At 36.3% G+C, this 27955-nt stretch overlaps 1 long non-coding RNA gene across 1 annotated transcript in view; it reads right to left on the bottom strand.

The window, feature by feature from the left end:
- Window positions 1-27955, bottom strand: part of LOC120768211 — a 500046-nt gene that overhangs the window by 470374 nt on the left and 1717 nt on the right. The window lies entirely within an intron of this gene.

Raw genomic sequence — 27955 nt, 5'->3', positions numbered from 1 at the left:
TAAGAGCAGAGGTGGAAATTTTGAATATGTGTGAAAGTTACCATCAATTCTTGAATATCATAATCACAGGTGACGAGTCATGGATCTTTTAGTATGATCCCATGAGACAAAAGGCAATCTTCTGAGTGGCACTTGCCGGCGTCTCCTCACCCTACCTAACCAAGGCTGGCATCCTAACGCTTACGCAACCACCCTACAGTCTAGATGTGGCCCTCCGGAATTTTTTTGTTTACTTGGCGATGAAAGGCAAACATTTTGAGACGACAGAGGGGATCCAAATCAGTCAATGGATGTGTTGAGAGTACACTTTGGTGAGCAGATAATTTCACATGTTGGGACTATCCATTGGCTACCAAGATATTGTGATGTCGCACCGTTATATTGTCCTGTGGGGTTATACAAGTATAAAGTCTAAATTCTATGCGGACAATCTCGCTTCGAATCAGGCCTTGGAGCAAAACATCTCGTTTGACATTCGCCTGTTACCAGCCGAAATTATCGAACAAGTCATTTAAAATTGCACTGAATTTGAATTGAAAAAAGTAGGAAATCTCGAAATAAATAACCCTTTAAGATATCGAGTAATAAATAAGAAATTTGCGATCGTTAAAATCCAATACTTAAATAATTCATATTTTCTTAGTGACGAACTCAGATTATGCTATTTTTATACTACTTCTGGGTATAGCTATAGATTTCGAAAGATCTTTTAATTACCTTCAGTGAATCAACTACGAAAAAAGCGGATAAATCGAGACGATAATTAAGAAACCAACTTTTATTTGTTTCTTCAGTATTCAGCCATGGATTGGGGTCAAACAATATTTGTTTATTTGATACTCTTAATTTTTAAATATTTTTTGTTTCAGACAGTATCACGTATTTTCAATCGCGTTGCTAATTAAATGCTTATGCCACATGAACTAAGATAAAGAAATATTAAAAAGAAATGTATTATTTTTGAACCGAAAAAAGGAAAGGGAGTAAAGCGCGCTGAGACACAGCAATCTAGCCAACAATGCGCTGCAAAGAGCATGCAATTCTACGACTAACCACTCACCACACACACAATAGTCGGAAAAACCGCAAGAGGAACCTTTGAGAAAACTTGCTCATTAAAAGTTTGCAGTTGAGGGAGCAACAATATGGCTTTAAATGCTTTGGCTGACTTTCGACATAACAAAAACAAAATGCGAACCAGAAAAGAGAGAGAAAAAGAGAAATCGTTAATAAGCACACCAGCGCGACTTGGATGAATGCTGGCAGCGTATTATTGCACAGAGGCGATAATTAACACCTTTTCAACATCTTACTCATGCAATTTGGTAACGCCATTTTGGTCTTTGGAACGTGCAACACGACGCTACGTGAAATGTTGGAAAAAATGAATTACAGCTATTCTAGGTCGGTATGTTGGTATGTGCGAAGAACTGTTAATGCATATTTTAGCAAAACGCAACCATGCGAAAATTTGTAGAAAGATCAAATTAAGGCCTGTAAGCACAATTGGCAGAAGGCTAAGTAGAAATGGTGTCAAAAAGAAATGTAGCGCAAGAAAAGAAACATTGTTGCTGATGCTGGACCGTGGTTGTAGAAGCTTTTTCATTATTGTTGGAGTTGTTGTTGCTGGTATCTTTTGTCCAACTTGTTGTTGTTTAAGTTTGTTTTATTGTTCTTGCTGTTTTTGTTGTTGTTGGTATTGTTGCTATGCCTGACTTTGTTATTGTTATTGTTTGTAGTTCTTATGTTATTGAATTTTTTATTGTTGTTGTGGTTGATTATGTTAGTATGGTTGTTGTAATTCACATTTTTATTGTTGTTATATCTCTTGTTGTTGTTCCTTTATTGTTGTTGTTCTTCTTCTTCGTGTTGTTGCTGTCCGCCTGCTTTGAACGCTTCACTCACCCATCCCTGCCGCTTCGTTCGTCACAAGTAGTGAAAGAAGACGTCTCCCATTTAGAGCGCTGGCTTGTCTGACTTTCGGTCATGTTGCCATGTAAATTAAGTGCCTTCATTAGGACGGCAACGGAAATACCCACTGATTGGAAGTAATCACGCAAATCACGTACGCTTAACTGCTCAGCTCACACGAAGCCTGTTCCAGGTCTGATTTGCATCCCACTCTACTTGGACTGTGTATTTAGAATGCATAAGGTTCTGCTAGCTTTAATTGAAGCTTACGAAGAGAATATTCAGCTAACATTTCATTTTGACCGTCGACAATGTCTGTGTGTCGGTATGTACTATAAAGTATATGTTAGTTAAATGGGGTGTGTTGCAGTACAGAGGGCCGTCTATCAGCACACCATTCTTTTCGGATATTTAAGAAGTACATTATTATGCTACTTGACCATCACCCACAAATTTCTCACCTATATAGATATACATATATGTATATGAAGAACTCATTCCATCTGCCTGACAGGTGTTAAGAAAAAGCAACTTTTATTTCTTTTCTTCCTTTTTAGCCATGAAGCAGGGAGGTCAAAATTGCTATTGGAGAAAGTTTCTGAAAATGAAGCAAATATTTTCTGAATTATTGGTCAGTATGAATACATAAATATCTCAACTGAATCGAATGAGAATTTTTATGCGGAGCTTGTCAACAAACCAACATAGGATATCAAACTTCGATAAAATATAATACAAGCTCGAACTTGGTGAAAAACTATCATCCAGAAAACTCAAATTTTATAGAAACTCTAACGCTGCAGTGAGCTTTTTCAGGGATGGGTCGAAGCGAGGGAGAAGTTTGGAGGGGAAATTTTCTATAATGAGCTCACCGTCAATCTGTAGTGTTTTAGCTGCTATAATATTGGCAGCCGCAGTATGCTATGAAATTAAGCTATTTCATAATCACACTCGTTTGGGAGCCTGGTCATAGCGGAATCCCTTGTAACTGCGAAACCGATGAGCAAGCCAAAGGCGCACGTTTACTCCCCTCACATTCGATTGACTACGAGTTGGATCAGCATTGGTATCTAGCTTGCTATCACTGGACCACTGGACAACGCGTACGCTTAGTAGCCGCTGGTCGACGACTGCAAGATCCTTTTGGCCTTAAATAGAAAGCAGGAGAATTATTGAACTACCTGCTCTTAACAAAGAACACCTTACCGCAAGCGCAGGGGTTCTTATATGATATTGTCCAATAGATGAGGTAATCATGCAGTTAAGCTCAAAACCTTGTCAGATGCATGTTATTAAAGTAGTATGGAGTAGGTTGAGGTGGAACCTTCCAGGCACAGTCTTGGCAGTCTTACCTTCAGCGAACCAGGAGACATAGCTGAAGCTGATATTAGCCATCTCAACAAATATGTGATAGGTTCAAAGTTATCGATTTGTTAGGGTCTTTTGATGAATTATGTAGAGTTTTAGGTATACAACGATCTGGATAGGAGCATGACAAGGAAAATTAAAACGCGATGGTACGAACTATTTGGTTACAAAACTGCAAAAGTCATGTTTCAAAAGGTTGACCGCAAAGTTCCTGCTGACATTCGATAGTATATTCTGTAAAAACCTGATTGAAATACTCTCTGGTCAAAGTCTGGTGGGGACATAAGGATGCGGAGTGGGGCTAATAGATCGAGAAGATTGAAATAATTGTTCAGAGCAAGGCCAGAGAGAAATTATGGAGCATTTCTTGAGCACTTTTCACGCATTAACAAGGTTTTAAGCATTCAAAGGCTCCACGGTATGAGACACTGAAAGAGTTATCGTTAGCGAGGCCACAGAGTATGTTGTAATTCGCGTCAAATGCAAGCACCATAAAGGATTACTACATAGTGGAACTCCATTGAGTATCGCAAAGTACTAAAACTGATCTATGCATGGTTCATTAGCCTACCAGATTTGCCTAACCTAACCCAATTCTTCTCCACCGCCTCCGATTAATACTTGTACTTGAAAGAAGATTTAAAACAGTTGCTACTTTAACGAAGGCAATCAGCGGACGACCTCCAAAATAATTCCAACTTGGGCTTCAGCTTTCAGTGTGGATTTTGACTTGATCTCATTAAGTTCCAAAATAAGTTTTAATTATTTGTTCTACGAAAAACTAATGAATTTAATGCTAGACGACTTTTTGACCTCCCCAGTCCAAAACTCTTGTATGTTCAAAAAAAAGTTCCTAAACCCACACGTTAGAATGCTGTTAAGCACATGTGTTTGTGAAGACTTGTGTGCTTATTTGAGTCACGTTAAGTATTATTTAAAAGTCACTCAAGTACCGTTGACAGCTGCATCTATCCCATCGCCACGTCGCATTGAGACAATAGCGATTAACTCAAGTTTCGACGTTCCATCTTAATCGCCTAAAATTAATTGTGTGAAATTTTTATTCATTTCAGCAGTCCCATTCACAGTTAAGCTTGGCAAGCTTAATAATTTATGAAAAAAGAAAATTTATCCTGTTGAGGTTATACATACATATTTCAAGTTGACGGCCGGCCGTATTAAAATGGGTGGAAGCGTTATTAAAATTTTTCGGTGGCATAACTGTGTTGCATAACCAGTAATTATTATTTTTATGGGGCTGCAACAAGTCTCACAGATAGTGAAGTAGGTTTCGTCATCTAACGGTTTTACTAATACCTAAAATTATCGAACATCGCGACAAATTCCTATAATAATAATATTTATATTCCATTGCGAGAAATAGCAAGTGTTATCAAAACTTTCGTATACGGAGAAAATTGCACCATGGGCACGCCCACAAAAAAGTTTCAGTCAAGTTTTACTAAACTGGGTATGTCAACACTTTTAAATGTGGATGTTTCATAAAATATTTATTAGAGTACGCTCAGCTGACTTATGGTACATCAAAGCCTCACCACACCTGCAGAAACTGAAAAAAAAATTGAGTATTTATCGCGCCCTCCTACGTAAAGTTATTATTTACAACTTACTACATACATATAAACGGCAACAGAAACCGAAGAGAGCTCATATCGACAGCTGGAATACCGGTTCGTTCTGGTTCCTAAAACTTCTATATAATTGTTCATAAGTCCCTCACAAATCGACAAATCACTTTGAGTCTAGCACGCATTTGTTGAGTAAGCCGTGTTATGTTTCTGGTTCACCAAGAAGTTTCAAACGCAGTTTTACAAAGGCTGGACTATGAAGGAGAAACTGCCTGTATGTTTACTCCTCCTACTTCTCCATACAAAGGTGACAACTTGCATGCGGCAATATTTTTAGTCTTACCACATGAATGCCTTTTGAAAAATATCCAATAAGAACCTCAACAATTGCGGAAGGATGAACTTTGCTAAGAGCAAGTAATTCAGTAGATCTCTTGCGTTCTACTCTAGGCAAAAAGGATCTTGCAGTGGCACTGGAGCGGATCGCCGACCAGCGTCTGTAAATGCGCGCGTGAGTTCTGTAGTCCTGTGCAAGAACTAAAATACCAGTTACGATCTAACTCAGCCGTATTCCGTTGTGAAAAAGACAAGGCTGCACCTTTCTTTGTAGTTGCCAGCGTTTCCTCGAAGCCCATCATCTAAGCGAGTCTGATGACGAAGTAGCTAGATGTTTTTTTCTAGTGCGTACAGCCACTGCGTCCTTAAGAGCAGTCAATTCTGACAATAACACAACATTAGTTCGGTAGTCTATTGCTAAGAATGACAGAAAGCTCCTTGCAGTAAACTCTTCCTCCAACCTTCCCTCCTGGGTGCGACCCATCCGTGAGAAAGTAGTAGTGCAGAGTAGCCTCTGCAACGCATTGATCCCAGTTTCCCGGGATGCATTTGAAGGAGTAGAGAATTTAGACCTTTCTATATTTGTACCTCTTCGCTTACCTAGATTCCCTGAGCATTAGAGCACACTTCATGTATCTGCAAACAATTTCGGCGGACACTTTCTTAACAAGTGTATTCTCTATGAACGCCGTCCACCAGACGAATACACTATAAAACATAATTTGCTTGACTACGGTTTCGTAGAGCCAAAACGCTATCTTTGGTGTGAGTTCGCAAATTTTTCTTATAGCTTCTCTTCTCCAATATAAGGCAACCGATGTCTTCCTTATGAAAGAATCGGACCCGAATAATGCATTCTACCATCGGTCGACATTATGCAAACCGTCTCCTTAACGTCCATACAATAAATAATTCAAGCAACAATGTAGGTACACCGTTCCATATACCATATTTTCTAATGAGAGCTCCATTGTATAAGAACATCGCATCCTGCAGTAGACTTTCTATACTATATTTCGATCACTATGCGTGATGCCTTAACGAGTTCTAGTGAGCCTGCTTTTGTGAGTACAATGAGCTTTCTTCTACTACTTTAACAAATGAATTGTTATTTAAATTTACTCAATATTTTGAGTGAACTACAAGGCGTTTCGAATAATATTTCACACACAAACTTTAACCAGTCGCTCGTTAAGTATTTGATCTAAGCGAAAATGAAATCAAAATTTTTCTTCGAAAGCTATAATTTTCAGATATTAATTTTTATATACTTTATTAGGAAAACGATATCTTCAATTTATTCAGGTGTCAATGAGTGAAGGTGTAAATTAGTGAACCCAGTTATGTAGATTTATACGAAAGTCATCGATAAGTACATTTATAAATATATATGTGTACATTAGCCTGAGAAACAAAAATGCGAGAATAAGGTAAAGATAAAAAAATAGGTTAACTCACACTTCAATGGAAGTATTTAGATATTATAATACAAGGGAGGTTATGCTATATTTTGCCACTCTGATTGAGGTATCTCCAAAACATGCCTTTTGAACGCATCAACCGCCTCTTCAGGTGTCGGAAAACGTTGACCTCTCAATTTATTTTTTACGCACGGGAATCAATCTACGTAGAGAGTTATAAAAAATAATCGCTCGAAAATGTTCGCTACTTTATGCTATTATGAAAATTTTAAGTAACTGCAAACAACACCAATTTTACTCGTATGTCAAAACTTTCCGAGTACCAATAACAACAAAAATGTCTGACTTTACGATAAAGTTGTGAGTCGTCAGATTGCAAAATTTCAAAATAAAAAACGCAACCTACGTACTATATTTATGCGCATTTTTCAAATGTAGTAACTTTTGTAGTCAAATTTACTAAACATTGGCCATTTTCTTTTGATAGCAATCAATAACGCAATGAATCGGACTTACTTTGCAACTTCAGTGCAAGAAAAACATATGTAAGATTGTCATTTTAGGTATATTGAATTTGACATAGTGAGAACCGTGCATTAGTCTATAAGTCTGTCAGACTACCAGACTACTTTTGAAGAAACTTAAAAGATATTCTTGTTAGATAAGAAGTTGGAGAATAAGTATAAAGATTAATGACTGCAGTGCCATTTATCGGTCATAATTAAAGGCTAAATATATTAATTTTTTATGACTAAAATGACACCTTGTCATGAGCTAACTTAAATGTAAATATTATTCGTAGAAGCATTTTGAACTGAAAGAAAACCTTCGGATAGATTTGTAGTCCGAATATATTATTTTATGTCATAAATAGATGTAAGCTACAATGAGGAATACGATAAGTAACGGGTGATCCAAATAGAGGTACTTTTTTATTAGTCTATTGTGCGTATTATTCGGAACGTCATCACCCATTTTGTGACCCAGCATCCGTTATTGGATAATATTCGACCTAGCAGATCACAACCAACACGCAATGAAGAAAATATAGCAGCCGTAGTTGAGAATATACACGAAGATCTTGGAGAGTCGATTCGGCGCCGTTTGCTGCAACTCGAACTGACGTATGAAATGACTTGGCGCATTTTACGTCGAGATCTTAAGTTGAAAGCGTACAAAATACATATGTACGTATTGTGCAAGAACTGAATCCGCTCGACTTTCGCAAGCGACATCGCTTCGTTCTATGCGCTCTTGAAAAGTCAAATTTTGTTCAGCGATGAGACCTAATTCTGACTCAATGGGTATGTGAACAAACAAAATTGTCGCATTTAGGACCGAGAGCAAACTGTAGAGATTCAAGAGCTTCCGTTTTATCCAGAAAAAGCAACGGTTTGGTGTGGTTTGATGGTCGGTGGATCATCGGTCCATATTTCTTCAAAAATTATGCCGGTTCAATTTATTGCCAAATTGACAATTTTCAACTAATCCAAAAGATCGTCGGTTCATTAGTTATGGTATATACATATATTCAAGAATATTCAGTTTCACCTTAATTTTTATTTACCTAAAAGTTAATTTATGTTTCCGAAATAAGTGCTACGGCTTACAAATTTTTGGAACAGTTAACAATATTGCATAATAGAAATACTTTTAAAATTCTACGCCAAAAAGCAGTTAACTTCGGTATACGAAGAGCACCCTAATATGCTTGTGTCATAATTTCACTGGATGTGCTGCGAAACATGAAATATACTCTGGCATTGAATTTCGGAAATATGAGTTTTTCATTAAATAGCTTGAAGCTTATACAAAGCGTATTCACACATTACTCTTACAAGTTTTACATACAGATGGATATACAAATATGAAATATAAATACAAATAGATTGTACATAAATACAATTCTTACTACTTCTTTGCGGTTTCACAATTACTCTTGGTTCTTGCTTCAATGAACAATGTTCATTTACGAAGTGAATTCGATCCAATTTAGCTATTGACGCTTCATATACAAGTATACTATACATTTTTGTGAATAAAAGGAATATACTTCATACTAAATTTTAAAGGAGAACAAACAAAAAGTTTGCTTGTATTTTTTGGAATGCTTCTCGGTCGTTCTTTAATCGAAATCAGCTCAGTCTGCGCACTATCGTTATATTCTAACAAAATTGGAGAACGAAGACCTATGAGCGTTCTGGGTGCTAGATAAGGGAGTACTTTGATGTCTATAAGCAGTAGTTCTGACCTGAGCACCTCATTTATAATGACTATATACTATAGTGTGGCCAACTCATCCGCCTCCTTTGCCTCAGCTGGATAGTTTTTCGGTGGTACCAGCATCCTGAAGATTTTTTGGGTATCAGAGTAACGACCTATGCCATTAGTCTAAGGACAAAAGTAGTTCTCAAAATGTCGCACCTCAGAAAAATATATAGGATATCTTTATCTACAATCGTCTGGGGTCCATATTCAGGAAGATTGCGTATGATTTTTTGTTATCCCAAAACTTCAAAAGACTACTGTACTATATAAATCTGAGATTTGCCGGATTTTTACTTTCTGAATGAAATAACCTTTAGTGAAGCAACTTTTGTTATTATGAAAAATAAATTTCTGACACAACTCCAAGAAAATAAATCACCAATGATTGGTATGCTCGGTTTATATGTGGTGAAATATGCCAAGCACAGAAGACGCTGAACGCATCCGAAAGTGGTTACTACCAACGAAAACATCAGAAAAGTCGACAAAATAATTTTTGATGACCGTAAAATGAAGGTTTTCGAGATAGCAGGCACTCTAAAGATACCAACTTAACATTTACATCATATCGTTAACAAATATTTGGGCATGAGAAAGCTCTGTGCGGAGTGAATGCTGCGCGAACTCACTTTCGATCAATAACAAGGACAATTCGACGATTCGGAAAACTGAAACAGTCGGCTGACACATTTTTGCTTTGGCGTTTCTATTATGGGATGCTCATGGAATAATTTTTGTTGACTACCTTGAGAAAGAAAGAACTATAAACAGCGACTATCACATAAATTTAATGGACAGATTGAAGAAAAAGAAAGGGATGTTTCACAAGTCAGCGAACGATGGCGATAATTCATGAATTGGGCTCCGAATAGCTTTCGAATCCACCGTATTCTCCAGATCTGGACCCCGGCGACTATTCCCTGTTCTAAAATTTCAAAAGAAGGCTTGCTGGGAAGGAATTTTCGTCGAATGAAGAGGAGATCGCCGAAATTGAAACTTATTTTAAAGCAAAGAGCAAATCGTACTACAACCAGTAAGAAAAGGCTCAAACATTAATCAAAGGATCGAAATCTAAGCAATTTTATATAAACATATACTTATACATACATAACTCATACACTGACCGACACATTCAGCATACGTTTTTTTGTTTATATCAACTCAATTTCATCTATTACCCATTATCATGCCGCTTTCTATAAGACTGTTCCATGGGTTTCATTAAGATCAGATCGCGAACACTGCAGGAAATGCCTAGAGTAGATCACCAGGTCAGCATATTTTTGGTCAAAAGTCATCTATAGATACAGCGTCCACAAATCGGTACCTAGGGGCTTGAACAGTTTTGGTTAAAATTGATCGATTTTTGGTCATTAAGTGGTATGCTTTAGAGCGATTATTAGTGCAAATTTTTCTCGTTATAGCTATTGCTTTCACGCCCAATTTTCACACCGGCTCCCATAAAGCCCTCTCATACGATCTCGGAGGTGAAATTTAATGTTTCCGATCTCCTGTGCCGTACAGGGAATCACAGTTTTATATCTTAATTTAGTGCTTTGGTATGGCACTTTGTTGGCGTAGCAGTGGTGCAATTACGCCCATTTCTGAACTAGTATATTTTTTTTTCTAAAAAACGCGCACCATGCGTCATGAAGATATCGTAATATTTACTCAAGTTATAACTTACACGGACGAAGACGGACAGACAGACAAACAGTCAATCGGATTTTAACTTTTCTCGTCATCCTGATCATTTATATATATATAACCCTATATCAATCTCGCTTAGTTTTAGGTGATACGTACAACCGTTAGGTGAACAAAACTACTATTCTCTGTAGCAACTTGTTGCAAGAGTATAAAAGTGGTATGGAAAAGTGGATGGGTCGCTATAAACAGTTATCACACTTGGAGAGAACTATGTTGAGTAAAAGAAAAAATCGAATTGTGCCAAAAAAATGTTTTACTATGATTGACCTGCTATTTCTGGATTTTTATTTTGAGTGTATTAAAACTTACTATATTAACCGACTGAAAAAAATTATAGCCACTGGAACAAACTTCGCAATAATTTGATTTTGGGGTATATATGGTGAATTCTTGGCCCATTTCAAAAAATTAAACTATAAAATTTTTTCCATATCAAACCAAATGAATAATGTTTCTAAGATCATAAAGAAAGCTTTAGCCAAAAAATCAATTTATTGCAAGTTTTAGGCTAGTTTAACAACTTAATTTTTTTCCAAAGTATTATTTTGGACCATACTGGGTGTGCCATGATATACCCATATGCGGGTCTACATAAATGTTGCTTCCATAAGGCACTGTACGCAAAGTTACTCCGTTTAATTTGATGTTTCGCAAATAGAGAGACACACACACATATGGTCTCCTCTATATGGCTTAGTTATTGCAACATGTCTGTTGGCCCCGCTTTGTTATCGCACGTTTTTAATTTCCCAAAAGGACGATATCAGCACACTATAGTGCACAATGAAGTGCTCTGATTGAAATAAAGTCACTTGGCAACCTTACAAACGGCGTAATTACAAAAGTAAAGCCCCCGTACCAACATGCGCCGCGTATCAATACACTCGCACACACACATGCACAAACATAGAAGTTTGCCAACAAAAGGCGTCCTTTGCTTTTGCTTTGCGAATGCATTTGATTGAATTGTCGACAAAAGTTTAAACAAATTCACCAGAGAATGAAACACCGTTGCATGACATGCCCCCTCGCATACCCGCTCTCTCTCTCTCTCTGATTGCCACCACCGCGCTGCTCCCCACAGATTTGCGTCGTCGTATAACACAATATAACTGCAAATACAGCAACAAATACAAAGCATTGACAGAAAATAGGAAACAAACTGAAATGAAATCCAAATGTTCGGAAAAAAATAAGAAAAAAAATAAAACCAACAACAAATGCAATGTATACAAAATGAAATGCTGAAAAGATATTATAGAAGTTAAGCCGTTGATATGGAGCCCGGGTGGCACGGCTGGAGCTCGAACTCGTTCGACAACAAACCAAAACATGCGCAAAATAAATTCAATCGAAAATCCGCAATTGAATCGTAATTCAGGCCAGCCTCAGCCTATATGTGTGTGTGTGTATGTGTGTGACAATAGGTGAAGCGAGTGAGCGACGAAGGCGTACGAAGGGCAGCGTCCTCGCCCGCTCCGCTTGCGCTCTTTATGCTCAAACCACACGTGACAAGTAATTCGTTAAAATCGCTTCGCAAACCGAAAATTGAACGAAAAAGAGTTTCGAATGCAAACGGGCAGGCAGATATTAGGAAAAAAGCAAATAGATCAGTATTGGTGAGCCAGTGTGTGTGTGTATATGTAGGCATGGGGGTAGTGGTGCATGCAAACGGCCACGTTTTCAGCAGACATTTTCATTAGTCGTAAACGTGAATTGTGGCTCCCAAGAGGCGTGCACTTCGACTTGCGCTCACATCCCTCTCGCGCTCCAATGGCTTGCATGACTTTTTGGCCATGGCACAGAAGCGAAAAAAAACAAACTATTGACTTGAGAATAGATAATACAGTGTATTCCAAGCCATCAATGCGATAAATTAGAAAAATATAGTTGCAATGCCAAATTTGAATAGAGACTAATGTGGCAAAGCTTTTGGTAAAAGCATAGTTTCTGCAAGCGAAAAAGCCTCGAGGATTAGGTGAAATCGAATTTTCTTAAACATTTACCTATTATATTTGAATAAAAAGGTGACAATTAAGTCCGCAAGGAAAGGGTGTACACAAGTAAAAGCTTATTGGATACAAGTTTCCAAAAGCTTGTGATATATCTTCTCCAAGTCGAATAATAGTAGGATGCAAAATTAAAATTTTATATTATGAAAGTTTCCAAAGGCTTCACCTAAGCTTTTGCGAAAGCTTATAAATACCTTTTCGCAAAAGAAAAAGAATAATGCGGAAAAAGTAAATGCAGAGAAAGGCTTTATTATAAGTAAACGTGTCCAAAAGTTTGCTATAAACTTTTGTGAAAGCTTACGAGTATACGTGCTTTTTCGAAGACGAAGAAAAAAAAAATAATAAAAAAGTAGATGCACACGAAAGCTTTTATATTGAGTAAAAGTTTCAAAAAGCTTACTAAAAATTTTAATGAAAGCTTAGGTATACCCTTTACAAGACGAAAAAGTAATGCAAATAAAGAATATAAAACTAAAGCTTCCACATTGGATGAAAGTTTCCGGAAGCTTTTCATAAACTCTGGCGAAAGCTCTTTCGGAAAATACATAAGAAGAAGTATAATAAAATAAAACATACGCTGTTGAAACCTTTTATACTCGGTAAAAGTAGATAAAAGCATACCACAAACTTTAGCGAAAGCCTATATGTAATTTTTCGAAGACAAAGAAGCAGAATAGTGCAGAAAAAGTAAATTCAAAAGAAAGCTTTCATATTGGGTAAAAGCTTTCGAAGCTTACTATAAACTTTAGCAAAAGCTTTTTTGTAACTTTTCGTAGATGAAAACGAAGAACAGTGCAAAAAAATATAAATGCAAATAAAAGCTTTTGTATTCAATTAAAGTTTCGAAGAGCTTACTATAAACATTGACGTAAGTTTAATCTATTCTTAAATACTTGTATTATTGGAAAAAATACAAGAAAATTGCCGAAAGGGTAAACGTAAACAGAAAGCTTTTCACAAATTTAACGAAAGCTTTCACATACCCTTTTAATGTTCACGAACAGGAAGATGTGACAAGCAAAAAAGTGAAAACAAATTAAAGCTTTTATAGTGGGTGAAAGTTTCCAAAAGCTTACTTTAAACTTTAGTAAAAGCTTCGATGTACTGTTTTTATTTGTACGAAGTTGAAGTAGAAGATAAAAGCAAATAAATTTTTTTATATTAGGTGAAAATTCTTGAAAGCTTACAACAAAATTTAGAGTAAATTTGAGCATATCTTACGCCTTGAATAACTAGTTTTGTATAAGATGATGAAAGAATAAGAAAAATGAACGAAAAACAAGCGAAAGCTTTTATTTTGAACAAAAATGAGCAAAAGCTTATTATCAACTTTGGTGAAAGCTTAGATCTTTCGTAAAGTCTACAAGCATATGCATATTAAGGCAAAGAATACAGAGAACATAAGAACGCGAATTTGAAAGAAAGTCTCGAAGACCTTATTTAAACTTTAACAAAGCTTAATACACTTGAAAAAGAAAAAGGACTGAGTCAAAGTCTTCAAGGGACAAGAGTCTCCAAGAAACAGAATACAAATAATGCAAGAAAAATAAATAAAAGCTTTTGAGAGAGAGATTCTATGGGCTTACTCTCATATTTAAGCATATATCTGAGCCCATATACATAATAAAAATTTATATGTAGTGAACTTAAAAATAAGATGGTTTTAGTATAGTAAGTATAGTAAGAGGGTGTTTTCGTTTAAGCCCTTGTCCTCCGAAGCTTTTCTAAAACGATCTTGAATATTTTTTTATTTTAAAAATTTTTCGGAATATGCATAGTAAGAACTACTGATTTTTGATACAAATTATTTTTCTGATACAAAAATATATTTTTATTGAGTTGCCACATAGTAAAAAAAAAATATTATTTAAAAATTGTGATTCCAAATCGTTAATGCGTTTTTGATATTCAATATTGGGATATTAGAAATTTGTGTTATCTTGTTTTTTAAATTTTTGGGTATTTTTATGGTGTTGCCATCTGACGTAAGATTAAAAAAAAATAAAATTTTATTTGCAAGAATTACAGAGTGGTTCTGAAAAGCGTAGATAATTTTATTATTAAGTTTGTTGTGCTGTTATCAGTTTCAAATTTTGAAAAAATTTTGTGACTTTTTTTGAAAAATAATTATTCGTTTTTACGAAATTGTGATAATTAAAAGAAGATTATTAAATTTATGATTATAAAAGATTGCCATATGACTTAAATTATTTAAAAATATGTACCTATAAATTAATGTGAAATATGCAAAGCGGTATCGATATAATGCAAATTGAAGTTATATTACATAGGGCTTAATGACGTTGCCATATGTTTTTCAAAAATGAAAAAAAATTTAATTTGGAGTAATTTGAAAGGAATTTAATATGTATGTACTGAAACGAATACAGGGAATGTTATAACTTTAAACATATGGTTTTATGGCGTTGCCATATGGTGAAATATTTAAAATAAATACGTTTTTCCATACAAGGGCAGACTGCTGCTGATATATGCAAATGAAAATTTTTTATTAAAAATTAAGTTTATGGTGTTGCCACATGGTTCGAAAAGTAGTATGTACATACATAAATTTTTTTTTTTTCAAAAAAAAAAAACCAGACTGGTCTTTAATAGTACTAATTAAAGGAACATTATTAAACACATGATTTAACAATGTTGCCACCTGTTTTAAAATAATTTCAAGAAACGTACATATATTCCTTTTTGGTTTTAAGTAAATTTAGAATTTTTGTTAAAAAACCTAAAAAAATTAATTAAGCTCTAGCTACGGCTTACCAGTCTCATAAAATCTCACAAAATACCGTTAAATCGCCAGAATACTGTGAAACTCTAAATCTGCGATTTCAAATACAATACTAGCTCACATTTCCAGTGCTATATATTATATTTAATTTTTGGCATATAATTTTTTTAACTTTAAAATTTTGATTAGTTACAGTTATTTCAAGTATTTTCTAGCGTACATTGTATAAGCCATTGCCGACTTCATAGTTTCACTATTTTACTTTTGCGCATTTACTTCCGTTAGCTGCTATCTGCGGTACTATATTGCTTTATTTTTTTCCGATTTTAAAAACTGTTTTCTTTGTATTTTTTTTTTTATTTTAGTAGTCAAACACATTTGCCTGCGTCCCTTGCTGCCACCAAAGCAATCGGTAAAACATTACAAAAACAATTGCAACAGCAATGACATATCACAAATTCCCAATTCAAATCTGCAAATTTTCACCAAAGTAAATAACACACACGCACACACATGCACAGTGCCAGTCGTGCAAAGCAAAGTAAAGCTCGCCGGCATTGCAACCAAGTTGCGGTTGTTGGTGTTGCGCATACGCCGTGTTGGTCGCTTCGGTTGCACTGATTTAGGTTTAGATATTGAATTCAACTTGGTTAGCCCAGTTCGAGGCAGCTGTAACTTACATGTCCCGCTGTTGCCACCGCTGAGGCGCAATTTTTCCGTTAGTCTACAGTTTTTTTCTTCACATCCATTTAAAATGGCAAATATGTATGTATGTGAGTATGCATCTATGCATGGAAGTTTAAAAGGCATCTAGCGCTCTCGCGCATTCGCTATATTTACAATTTTGCAAGTCGCACTAATCCGCCACCCCAACCACCTACTCTCCGGTGCGCACCCGCCGCTATGTCGATATCCATGCGCTTATTTCCGATTTTCATGTTACACTTTGTAAATTGAGTATACGGTGCCGCTGGTTTCAAACATCGATTTGATTTGTAAATTACACCAGCGAGACTTCAAAGTTTCATTCAATGCTGATTACTAGCCAGCGCCATGTATTTGCGTTCGACTCTCGCTGCCATTTTGTGTTCATGCACATTTCGATTGATATACCTCAATATATGTGTTCGAACACTATAGACATACATATGTACATACATACAAACATAGTTATATGTATAACTTCCAACCGTTCACTGCATGCAACCCTGCTGACAAATGACGCTAATTGGAGTCGTTGCCACTTGGCTTTGGGATTGTGATTTTCGACAAAAAGCTAACTAATACACAGCGGTCACTTGTCAACACAAGCGAAATAGTCTTCAATGCCAGAAATTTAGATGTATGTATATATATACAAATATACATACTAAGACATGATAACATGAAACAAATTTGGCTTTAGAGATAATAAGTAGATGGACTTGATTTGGGTTGATATAATTGTTGCTGTAAACAGTCGGATAGATCTTAAATGAGAAAGAATACCCGCTGTCTTGGATTAAAAAGAAAGTACCTTTTAATTTAAATAAGCAGCAGTGCCAATTAACGGCTGATCCAAGTAGAGATACCTTTTCCAATAGCCTTTGTTGAATAGGCCACGTAGCGTACAGTGTACACGAAGACCGTGGTGACTTGATTCGGCGCCGTTCGCAGCAACTCGCATTGGCGTATGGAACGACTTGCCACATTTTACGTCAAGATCTTAAATCAAAAGCGTACAGGCTACAACTTGTGCAAGAACTAAAGTCGCTCGACCTTCCCAAGCAACATCGCTTCGCTCTATAGGCTATGAAAAGTTCCAAGTATATCCGTCGTTTCCGAGCCAATTTTTGTTCTACGATGAGACCCATTTCTAGCTCAATGGGTATGTAAATAAACAAAATTGCCACACTTGAGACGAAGAGCAGCCTGAAGAGATTCAAGAGCAGCCATTTGATCCACAAAAAACAAGGTTTTGGTGTGGTTTGTGTTCCGAAGGAATCATCGGTACATATTTCTTCAAAAATGGTGCCAATGAAAACGTAACCATCAGTGGCGACCGTTATCGCACAATAATAACCGACTATTTGATGAATGAAACTGAAGCTCGTGCTCTTGGCGAAATTTTATTTCAACAAGTCGACGCTACTTCCCACACATCACGTCAGTCAATGGATTTATTGAAAGAACACTTCGGTAAGCAGATAATTTCACATTTAGGGCCGGTCGATATCACACCGTTAGACTCTTTTCTGTGGGCATATGTAAAGTGTAAAGTCTATGCAGAAAATCCCGCTTCGCTTTGCGTGTCGTTCACCGGTTATCAGACGAAATACTCGAACTAGTTTTCGAAAATTGTTCTCAGCGGATGGACCATCTGAGACGTAGCCGCAGCCAACGATTGAAGGAGATATTCTTCGAAAAATAAATAATAAACATAATATATTTGAAGCTCCTGTATTTTTTCTTTATAAAGTAGGAAAAGTTTTATGAAATTTTAATATTTTTCCTTTTGACTCAATAGCTCTTTCCATCTTTCGGGCAAGATATTGACTCCACGCTCATACAATTTTTGATCCTTTCTGGCAAAAAACAAGTTCACATGGCTTTTAACGTCCTGATCACCTTTTTCTTTAGACCATGATCCCTTGCGCTTTACAGTCAGACGGTTAAAATTGGATTATCTACACATCAACCATATAGTTTGCCATTCTCTCAACTAAAACAAAATACAATAAAATTTGCTCGAATTTATTCATTTACGTACTGATCTGTGGATGTTACAGGAATATTTTCTACCTGCATTCAATAATATCGGTAACTTATTTTGTTAATTAAGTTTCACGTAAAAGTAGGCAATATCATATTTAAGTCCATTTTTAAATCTTTAAACTCACATAATCTACGCTAAAATACGAGCCTGGAAGCTTAAAGCTTTCAAGTTTTTTTTTTGTAATTTTGAAAGATAACGTTTTTTAGTTATGTCAATAGCGCGACTACGCCTGTTTATGAAGTAATCGCTAAATAGCAAGCTTGGAACTTAAAGCTTTCAAGCGAGTTTAATTTTTTTTTTTGTTATTTTGACAAACAGACGATTTTCGCGAGTGCAGATCGCTTCATCTTTCATGTTACAAGCAAAGTGTATGCACTTGTACTCTCTGTGCAGCACGTAAACATACAAAGAAGTGCTTAAATCCAATTACATTTTATATCCGAGTGTCCTTTAAATATTTTACAGAAATTACAAATGTTAATTTTTCTTCAGCTGCCATAAAAATTGAAAAATAATAATATCCTTGAGAATTTTCCAATCATTAAATTCAATAAATACATTTTTGAATCAAATTATCATATTCTGTATAGCGACAAATTAGAAATCATAGACATCTCCTAACTGAATGCAAACTATCGACAGAAAGGACTTTTGTTGACAGCAATAAAACAAGCAATTAGACAAATCATTATAGACCTAAATGAACACGAGGTTGATCTGATAAGCCCACAAAGGAAAATTTGGAAAAAAGTCGCCTAAGTGGCTGCTATAATCTTTAAATTTCAGCCTAGCAAGAGGCATCTTCAAGGTAGAAAACACATGAGGTTAAAGCTGAAAACGGAACAGCAGTACGAAGCCTTCAACCGATTTGACGCGGAGATATGTGATCTATTCAAACAGGAATCAGGTCAATAATTCTGCGTAGTAAAAGTTTGTGACTCTTCTTACGGTAGTGGATATATCCTTGCAAATGACAGAAAACGGTAGCTATTACCTTTCGGGACACTAGAAAAATTTTCGCCTCTGGGGAGAAATTTTAATCACTATTTCGATATTGCTATTCCGATGTGTGCCCCGATTGCAGATTCCAAGCGAAGGTAGATTCTTCTGCACCTGCTAACGGAGTGGAGGTCTTCCTCTTCCTCAGCTTCCCCCGACGGGTACTGCGTCGAAAACTGTCAGAACTGGAGTATTTTCGTCCATTCGGATGGCATAACCTAGCCAGCTTAGTCGCTGTGTCTTAATTCGCTGAACTATGTCAATATCCACCACTCATCATTACATCGAATGCGATATTTGTCATTGCCAATGCGCATAAGACCATAAATCTTCCGCAGAACCTCTCTCACGAAAACTCTTAACGCAGACTCATCAGATATTGTCATCGTTCATGCCTCTGCACCATATATTAGGACGGGTATGATGAGTGCCTTGTGGAATTTGGTCATTGTTCCTCGAGTGAGGACTTTACTTTTCAATCGCTTCTTCAGTGCTGAGTAGCAACTGTTGGTTGTGGTTGGTGTTAATACTGATCCCAAGATAGACAAAATTATTTACGACTTCGTAGTTATGACTGTCAACAGTGACGTGGGATCTCGTGGAGTCTCGCGTTCGACGACTATTTGTTTTATGACAGGAGATATTTCGTCTTACCTTCGCGCGGTGAAGCAATGTACTTATCCTACCACACTCGTATGTACACACACATCCACACAAACACAAATGGTTGCAAACGAATTTTATGATTTGGCAAGTTGAAATTTTGATTGATGCTCTTCGGCTATAATGACCACACAGGGACAGCAATAAATGGTAATTGGTGGCAACAGTTCAATTACAACTGCAGAGATACTGCCGACCCAATGTAGGGAGTGAATTCACCCACACATCGTATGTATGGTAATGAATGAATGAACGCACACAAAGGCAGATATTGGAAATTATTTGCAATTGAAAGCAATTAGCACACTAAACAAATGTCAACAATGGAAATTAGTTTTAGAGAAATGATGAATGTATTTGTTGTTTGTGTAGGTATGTATGTGTGCAGCATGCTATGAAATCAAAATTTTTGAAAGTTTCTTACGATGATTAAATTAAGAGCTTCTGTTTTCAGTTAGTTTTACTTAGTAATTGCAATTAAGCATTAGAATCGCAGTTGTTGGGAAAGTAATGATAACAAAGCACCTAGTTTGGAAATACAATTAAAGAATATCTGACAGTAACATGAGACTTTTTTGTTGAGACGAGCCTTTAATTAATTGTGGTAAATTTGACAGCTCTCGGAGAAAGAAGTTGTTACCGACGAAAACATCAAAAAAGTCCACAAAATAATTTTGGATGACCGTAAAGTAAAGTTGTTCGAAATAGCAGGTAGTCTAAAGATATCAACTGAATGCATACATTACATCATTAACGAATATTTGGATATAAAAAAGCTCTGTACCGCGTGAGTTCGCTTTTGACAAAAGATAACGACGAGTTGAGGATTCGGTGCAGTGTTTGGAAGTGTTCAAGCGTAATAGATTCGAGTGTTTGCATCGTTGTGTGACAATAGATGAAACATGGACGCAACATTTCACTCTCAAGTCCCATCGGCAGTCATTCGAAAGGACCGCATACGATGAATCCGCTCCAAACGCAACAGTTTGCCAGCAAGGTTGTGGCGTCTGTTTTTTAGTATGCGCATGGAATAGTCTTTATGGGAAAAAGAAGCACCATCAACAGCAACTATTGCGTAATTATTATTGGACCATTTAAGGGCTGTTTCAAAACGACAACGCACCGTGTCACAAGTCAGTGCAAACGGTTGCATAAGTTCATGAATTGGGCTTCGACTTGCTCGGCGACTTTTTCCTGTTCTCTGATCTCTCTGCCATGTAATCAAAAGCAGAATCACTCTTACTAAGAGGTGCTACTTTGGACTGAGTAGGCAATTAAAAAGTAAAGTCCTCTCCCGACAAACAAAAATCAAACACTACAAGTACCTCATCATTCACATCCTGGTTGACAATTACTTAATCTGATGAGTCGCCCTTGGAATGTTCGAGAGAAAAATTTCGCTGAAGATTTTGGTCCTTTGCGATCGATGGAACGATGAGCTGTACGAGATATACGGCGACATTAACATAGTTCAGCGAATCAAGAGACAGCGTCTGCGTTGGCTAGGTCATGTTGTTCGAATGGAAAAGGTTTTCGATTTAGTACCCGCCGGTGGAACCAAAGGAAGAGCTCCACTCTTTTGGAGAGATCCGGTGAAGAAGGACCTCACTGTACTTGATATCTCTAATTGACGCCAAATAGCGAACAGAAAAAACGACTGGCGCGCTGTGGTGAACTCTGATATAACCACATAAGCCACGTTTTCTACACCAGTAAAGAAGATTATTTCAAAAGTATGCTCGCTGGGAAGAAATTTTCGTCGAATGAAGAGTTGATAGCCAAAGCTGAGGTCTATTTTGAAGCAAAGGAGTGGAAAAATGTTTTTCGAAAGTTGGATAATCGCTATAATCAGTCTACCACCCTTGAAGGGAACTATGTTGAATACAAAAAAATAATAATTTGCCAAAAAATTGAGCTACATACATACAAACAAATAGGTGGACCCCAATACGTAGATGATTTTTTACCGAAAATAGAGCTCCTCTCTATGAGAAACAATGAAATTTAAAGAGTGTCTCTTCCTGGCTCCTGGTGCGAAGTATACGTAAAATCGAGTCAACAGCCCCCATATACCTAATATAAATATTTAAGAAGGAAATTTTAATGAAACTCAGATAGAATCTCTTTGTAATAACATTATATAAAGTTTTTCCAATTCCTGCACGTATTTGCACGGCCTTGAAAATATGAAAATGTATAAAATGTATAAAATGTTCAATTACGCCCAAACTTAGGTCTTCCTCACTTGTTTTATTATCAAATTTTCAATTACTAAAAAATCAACATTTGAGCCACCAACCTTATTAGATAAAAATATGCAAAAATGCCAACAGTCGGGTTGGACTTTCCAATTCGGGTACTCAACATCAGCTGCAATAATGTATTCTGCGATGAAAATTTGCTTACACGAGAAGCTTCTTTTGTAATAAAGAACGTCAAACCAGAAAGTGGGAGGTCTACTTGGCACTGGCTAATGGTAAATAAAAGCACTCGGTGACGAAAATAGTGCATTTTTTCACAGAGCTTTCTTTTGGGGTCTGACGACAAGAAAACAATCTTTCCTTCAAGGTCTCAGAAGAGAAAGAAGTTGAGCTTGTGAGAAAATAATAAGTACCGAAGTTATGTGAAGTCGAATGTTTATAATTACACTAATATTTTCATTGATTTGAGTCACGGTTAGTGAGTTAATATATTAGTTCGTACATATATCCGAATACCAACGTTAATGGTCTTCCGTTCAACCTCATCCTACTTTCAGCGGAAATCAATTTGAAGATTTCTTTAGTGTTTTCAGCTGCAACAGTCTCCTTCGTGTCTATTCTCTAAACCTGTAAAAGGCTGTATCGAATTGAAGGAAGCGATCGCCCAGATGTAAGTATCTTTCTGTTCCGATCGGGCTACAGCAGGCCACACACGATAGACACTGGCCTGAAACTTCGAGAGCTTGGTAAAGTGGTTATTATGCATCCAACGCATATTCCGAAACTAACACCAAGTGATGAGTCCATGTTCATGCCTATGGAAAAGTTTTCTCGCCCGCCTCAAAAGAAGTTTGTGAAATGACGCCGGATTCGGTGAATGCCCGGATCTGACCCATAAATAGTTCTTGAAAACTTTCAATACGGACCGTTTGATGGAAGCAATTACCCAGATGCGACCAGCTTGATGTTCCAACAGTACTACGGCAGGCCACACAAGAAAAGGACTTGCCAGCTTGGTTAGGTGGTTCTTATGTCTGACTCTGACACTAAGTGATTACTAACTTCTTCTGCCAAAGGTGAATTAGTTTTCCGGCGTCGTCTCAAGAAAGGTTGGTGAGATGACCTCGGATCCGGCGAATTACCCGGATCTGACTGAATATTCGAGATTCTTAAACTCCAATAAAATGAATGAAGAAATACTTCAGAGCTTATTTCAAAGCTTAAGGAAAATTGTACTAGAGAAATTGTCTCCGAACCTAAAAGATCGCTTAAACTGCCTGTGAAAAGTATATGTACACAGGAATGTATACATTGCTTCAGTGAATGTTTTCAATAAAATGCAATAAAAATGTCTCTCTCGTAAACTCAATTTTCTACTCAATTGAATGTCACACATTACGAATAGTGTTTATCTATCGAGTTTGTGAGCAAATATTTGAGCATGGCTTTGCTGGCAATATTGTTTCGCACAACGCCCCACGACGGCAACCAACACAAATAACATACATATATACGCGCAATTGTATATTTAAATGGCCGTTTGTATATAAACAAGCTTCTTTTAAGATACAATATTGTGAAGTCTTCACAAAACTGGTATGAAGAGAGAATTGCAAATAAAGTATAAAATAAATAAATCGAAATAAAAAGAAATAAATTATGTTAAAAGCTGTTTCGGGATAGTATTTACAAATACATACAAACATTTATACGAGCGCGGTTCGATAAGTACTTAAGCTCACCGCTCCACAACATCACTAACGTTGGGCCAATTTAGCCGATTTCGCAGTTCGGTTTTGATGACGTCTGGAAAGTAAAATGGAAAAATAGCACTGTCAGTTGGAGATTGGATATTAGATTTTGGTTGGGAAATCGCGTAGTGAAATCAAAGAGCGCTTGGATGTTGTATGCCGTCACTCTGCTCCTTCGATGGCGAGCTTCAAAAACCAAATTGGCACACGACCTTTACTGATAAGCCACGCCCATGAACTCAGAAAACTGCTACCACGTAAGATAACATGACAAAAGTTCACGATCCTATATTTGTAGTCCGACGATCGATGGTATGTCATTTAGTTCAGATATTAGGAATCACAAAATCTCCATGAGCCAAATCTGTATGAAATACTGCGCTTGAGAGAACCCATTAGCTCATGAGATCAGTTCAAAGAAGTACTACGACTTATACATATGATGCTGTTTAAACGCAATCTGAAATCCGTTTTGAAACCCTGGACGAAAAAATCCAAAATGATAAGGCAAGGACTTAATGATCACAGAGCGCTACCATGTAGCCGAATTATTGAGCTGATTCGACCCCAAATAATTATCAGTAAAAATTGCCATATTTTGCAAAGGAAAAATACTATTCCAACCAGAAAGCCGAAACTGTATTATCCTTCGCGTATGTTGCGAAAACATCGCTTTTTTTCCAAAATTATCGAACCGCCGTCGTATAAGAACAGAAAGCTTGTCACGCGAAAGATGGCAAATAACTGAAAAATCAACAGCAAAATAACGGCAAAAGCAACATCAATGCGCTGAATTGTACGAAACATTATTGTGTTATTTGAGAGGACTGGAGAGCGTGGTGCTGGGTGTGCATGTGACCGCAATAAACAATGAAATAAATATCTGCGCTCAAGTACGTACATGTAAATGGTTTGTCTAAAACAAACGGAAACGGATATGTGAGTTGTCGCCATAATATGACAGTTTCAAGTGTCTGCTCCATCACGAGCGCAGCTATGAAATAATGTTCTGAAAAGTAGTTTGAAATTCTAACAATAAAATAATTCCTGCGATACTGCGAAATCACTTTTTTGGCGCTCTGCAAGTATTTAATTTTGACACAATTTCATATTTAATTAATAAATTTGTTAGAAAGATGTAAAAAATCTCACGCTTAACTTGGTTAAACGAAATATTTCGACTTCAGCGTCACCTATCGGATCATTTTTGTTAAAAACCAATTAAGTTATGTAAGAATTTTGGTATTAGAAGTAAATCGCCAACGCTGAGTTTTTGGGAACGCTGAAGAACTGCAGCAATATATTTTATATATTTTTCCAATTTTTTTTTTAAGTTACATATTTCTTTCACGTACACCAGGCAGTAAAGCAACTTTGTTTCCAATATCATCATAATCAATTTAAGCTCGGCCGTACATTTGTGGGTAAAAAGCCGTATCTCAGCAACTATACGGTAGATCTTTGTTACTTTGCTACTTAACATTTGCTTGATATACTGAAAATGGGCAAAAAAGGGCTGTAGACCCTCTCTGTTTCATATAAAGCCTTTTTAAATTTCATCAGACTCTTTCACTTCCTAATGTAAAATTCAAGCACGAATTCTGAAGAAATCGAAATAGAACTTTGCTTAACAATATCTCAAAGGTATGACACATTTCTTTTAATAATGATCATTACCTTTAAAAGCACCGAGATCATGCTGTTCCCATACAAAAAATTACGCATAATTTTTGAGGTTTATTAAGAGGCACACCTGATAGGACAGCTTTAAAAATGTCGATTTTTGGGAATTAAAAAAAATTGCCATGATTATTTTGGAACATTCGGGGTATATATAAACCTGCTTCAAAAACCCAAAGTAAAGTTTTTGAAAAAATAATTAAATATTATTTGAGTTAAATTAAATATCTGACGGAACTAAAAACAGCCTAAAAAACTAATTTTCTTGCACTTAAAAATATTCTCCGTAGATTCAAATCTGAACAAAAAAAAATCGAAAATTGAAAAAAAAAAAAATGGCACAGCATCTATAAAATAAATAATTTAATACCAAATTTTGATAGTTTTGGCCTGCCAAAATTCGATTTTTGATCAGATAAAATAACCGATTTAGTTATTATTTGTAAAATTATATACGGAACAGGCAGAATAATATTTCAAGATGAACGGATCATTTGTCTTTGTGTTACTGCAGCAGATTCGAAAAAAAATAGTTTGGAGAAAAATCGCGTTTAAAAATAAGCTGTTGGACCGGATTGAACTGAGCGGGTTCCCTTTGAAAGGCTGTAACTGTTTAAGATATCGATATGATATGATAAGTTTGTCTATCTTCTTGATAATGATGTGACTTCTTCTTCTTAATTGGCGTAGACACCGCTTACGCGATTATAGCCGAGTTAACAACAGCGTAATGTGACTTACTGCTAAAAATAGATAAAATCGGTTCATCCTCTAGATTGCTAATGCTGAATATGAATAATTTAGAACTTTTTGAATATATTACGTTGAAAATACTAGAGTTTGATGCCTAAAAAGACGATGAAATACTACAGCATTGAGTATAACTAGTATTATCCCTTTGTCAATTAAGAATAAAGTTGCAATATATACCATATATAGTATTTCACTTCTTCGCCCCTGTCTACCTCGAGTCATTACCAGAACACACAGCATAATTACACAAGATACCTCAATTGAAATGAACTTCCCACAGATTTTTTGATTTATTATTTATTGATTGGCATTATGCCGTATATACTGCTCAAAATCTGGTATATTTTACTATAATCAAGCGACATGTTCTTTGGATCGAAATTTAGTTTAACGTTGCGTAAGCATAAATGAAATCAGTTCAGATCTTGATCTAACCCTAATGTTCTAAATTTTAACATTTTCTCATTTAATTGTACAAAAAATAGTAATCCCATGTCAATCATTTGAATTTGACTTAGACAAAATATATTATAATCTTTTTTTATACTACAGTGATCAAATTGAAAGGTGAATTATTTCTATTTCATCTTCCTCAAAGTAATTCCCTTCCGCTGCAATACACTTATGCCAACGAATTATCCAGCCATCAAAGCACTTGGAAAAATCCTACGTCGTGATGGCCATCAGAGCCTTCTTCGATTCCGCTTTTATATCCTCAATTGAGTCAAAACGGCGTGCTGGGAGTGGTCATGTGAATTTGCTGAATAGCCAGAAGTTACACGAAGGTAACTCAAGCGAATGCGGTGGTTGCGGCACGATATTAATTAAAAATGTAGCGAAATGATTACGAATAACCAATGCAGTATGAGATGGTGCATTATCACACTTTTTTGTTCAATAAATTCAGACATAGTAAAAATCGAAGAATTCACTTACAGTGCCTCACAAAACGACGAAGTATAAATTCACCTTTCAATTTGATCAAAGTAGTACATTATATTTTAATTCAAAATAAGCAGCTTTTGAGCCAATGCGTTCTCCTATTTTCCATTTACTTGTTGAGATAGCCTTAAGGGCCTTCAACGAATTACTTTTAAGAGCCCATCACGTCGCCTTCCCCGGTTTTTGAGTTTTGAGAACAGGAAAAAAAGGAATGGTAACAAAGCGATGACTCTCGTTGCTTGTTTAGCCAAACTTAGGCGCAATCTTGCTAGAATGTGACGGTGCTAAAGAATCTATTAATTTTCTGCCCGCAATTCCGTTGTCTTACGACTAAAGGCCTCAAAGTATTCAAATATTATTTCTTACTTATCGTTTGACCCTGTGAAACGAATTACATCACCGTAATAAGAAACACGTTGTACATCACCTGGATTTTTAACCGACTTACATGGTGTTTTGACTTTGGGTTCATTTTTGGAAACAACATTCGCTTGATTATTGGACAGTTTGGACAACATATTCATAATTTGCCGTCTTGTCACCAGTAACAAAATGTTTGTTGAATATAGGGTACTCAGTTACGTTGTCAAGCTTACCTTTTGCGACCTATATTTAAAGTCGCTTGTGCAAGACACGGTTTATGTCGAAAATATTAACCAAAATATTTTGATTCGTTACCTAAGAGATCCTCTGCTTTGCCATCACGGTGATTTTCAAGCACTGTGTCTTTAAGTTTTTCGACATCATCGTCATTAACAGATGTGGATGAGTGACTTTCGTCAGGATAGTTTTGATAGACTATACGATATTCACTGAATGCTTTGTGCCACTCAAATACTTGTGTGATAAC

Source organism: Bactrocera tryoni, chromosome 2 (genome assembly GCF_016617805.1).
Source record: "Bactrocera tryoni isolate S06 chromosome 2, CSIRO_BtryS06_freeze2, whole genome shotgun sequence".
Lineage (NCBI taxonomy): Eukaryota > Metazoa > Arthropoda > Insecta > Diptera > Tephritidae > Bactrocera > Bactrocera tryoni.
Note: the sequence above shows the minus strand (reverse complement) of the source record. Positions and strands in the feature narration are given on the sequence as shown.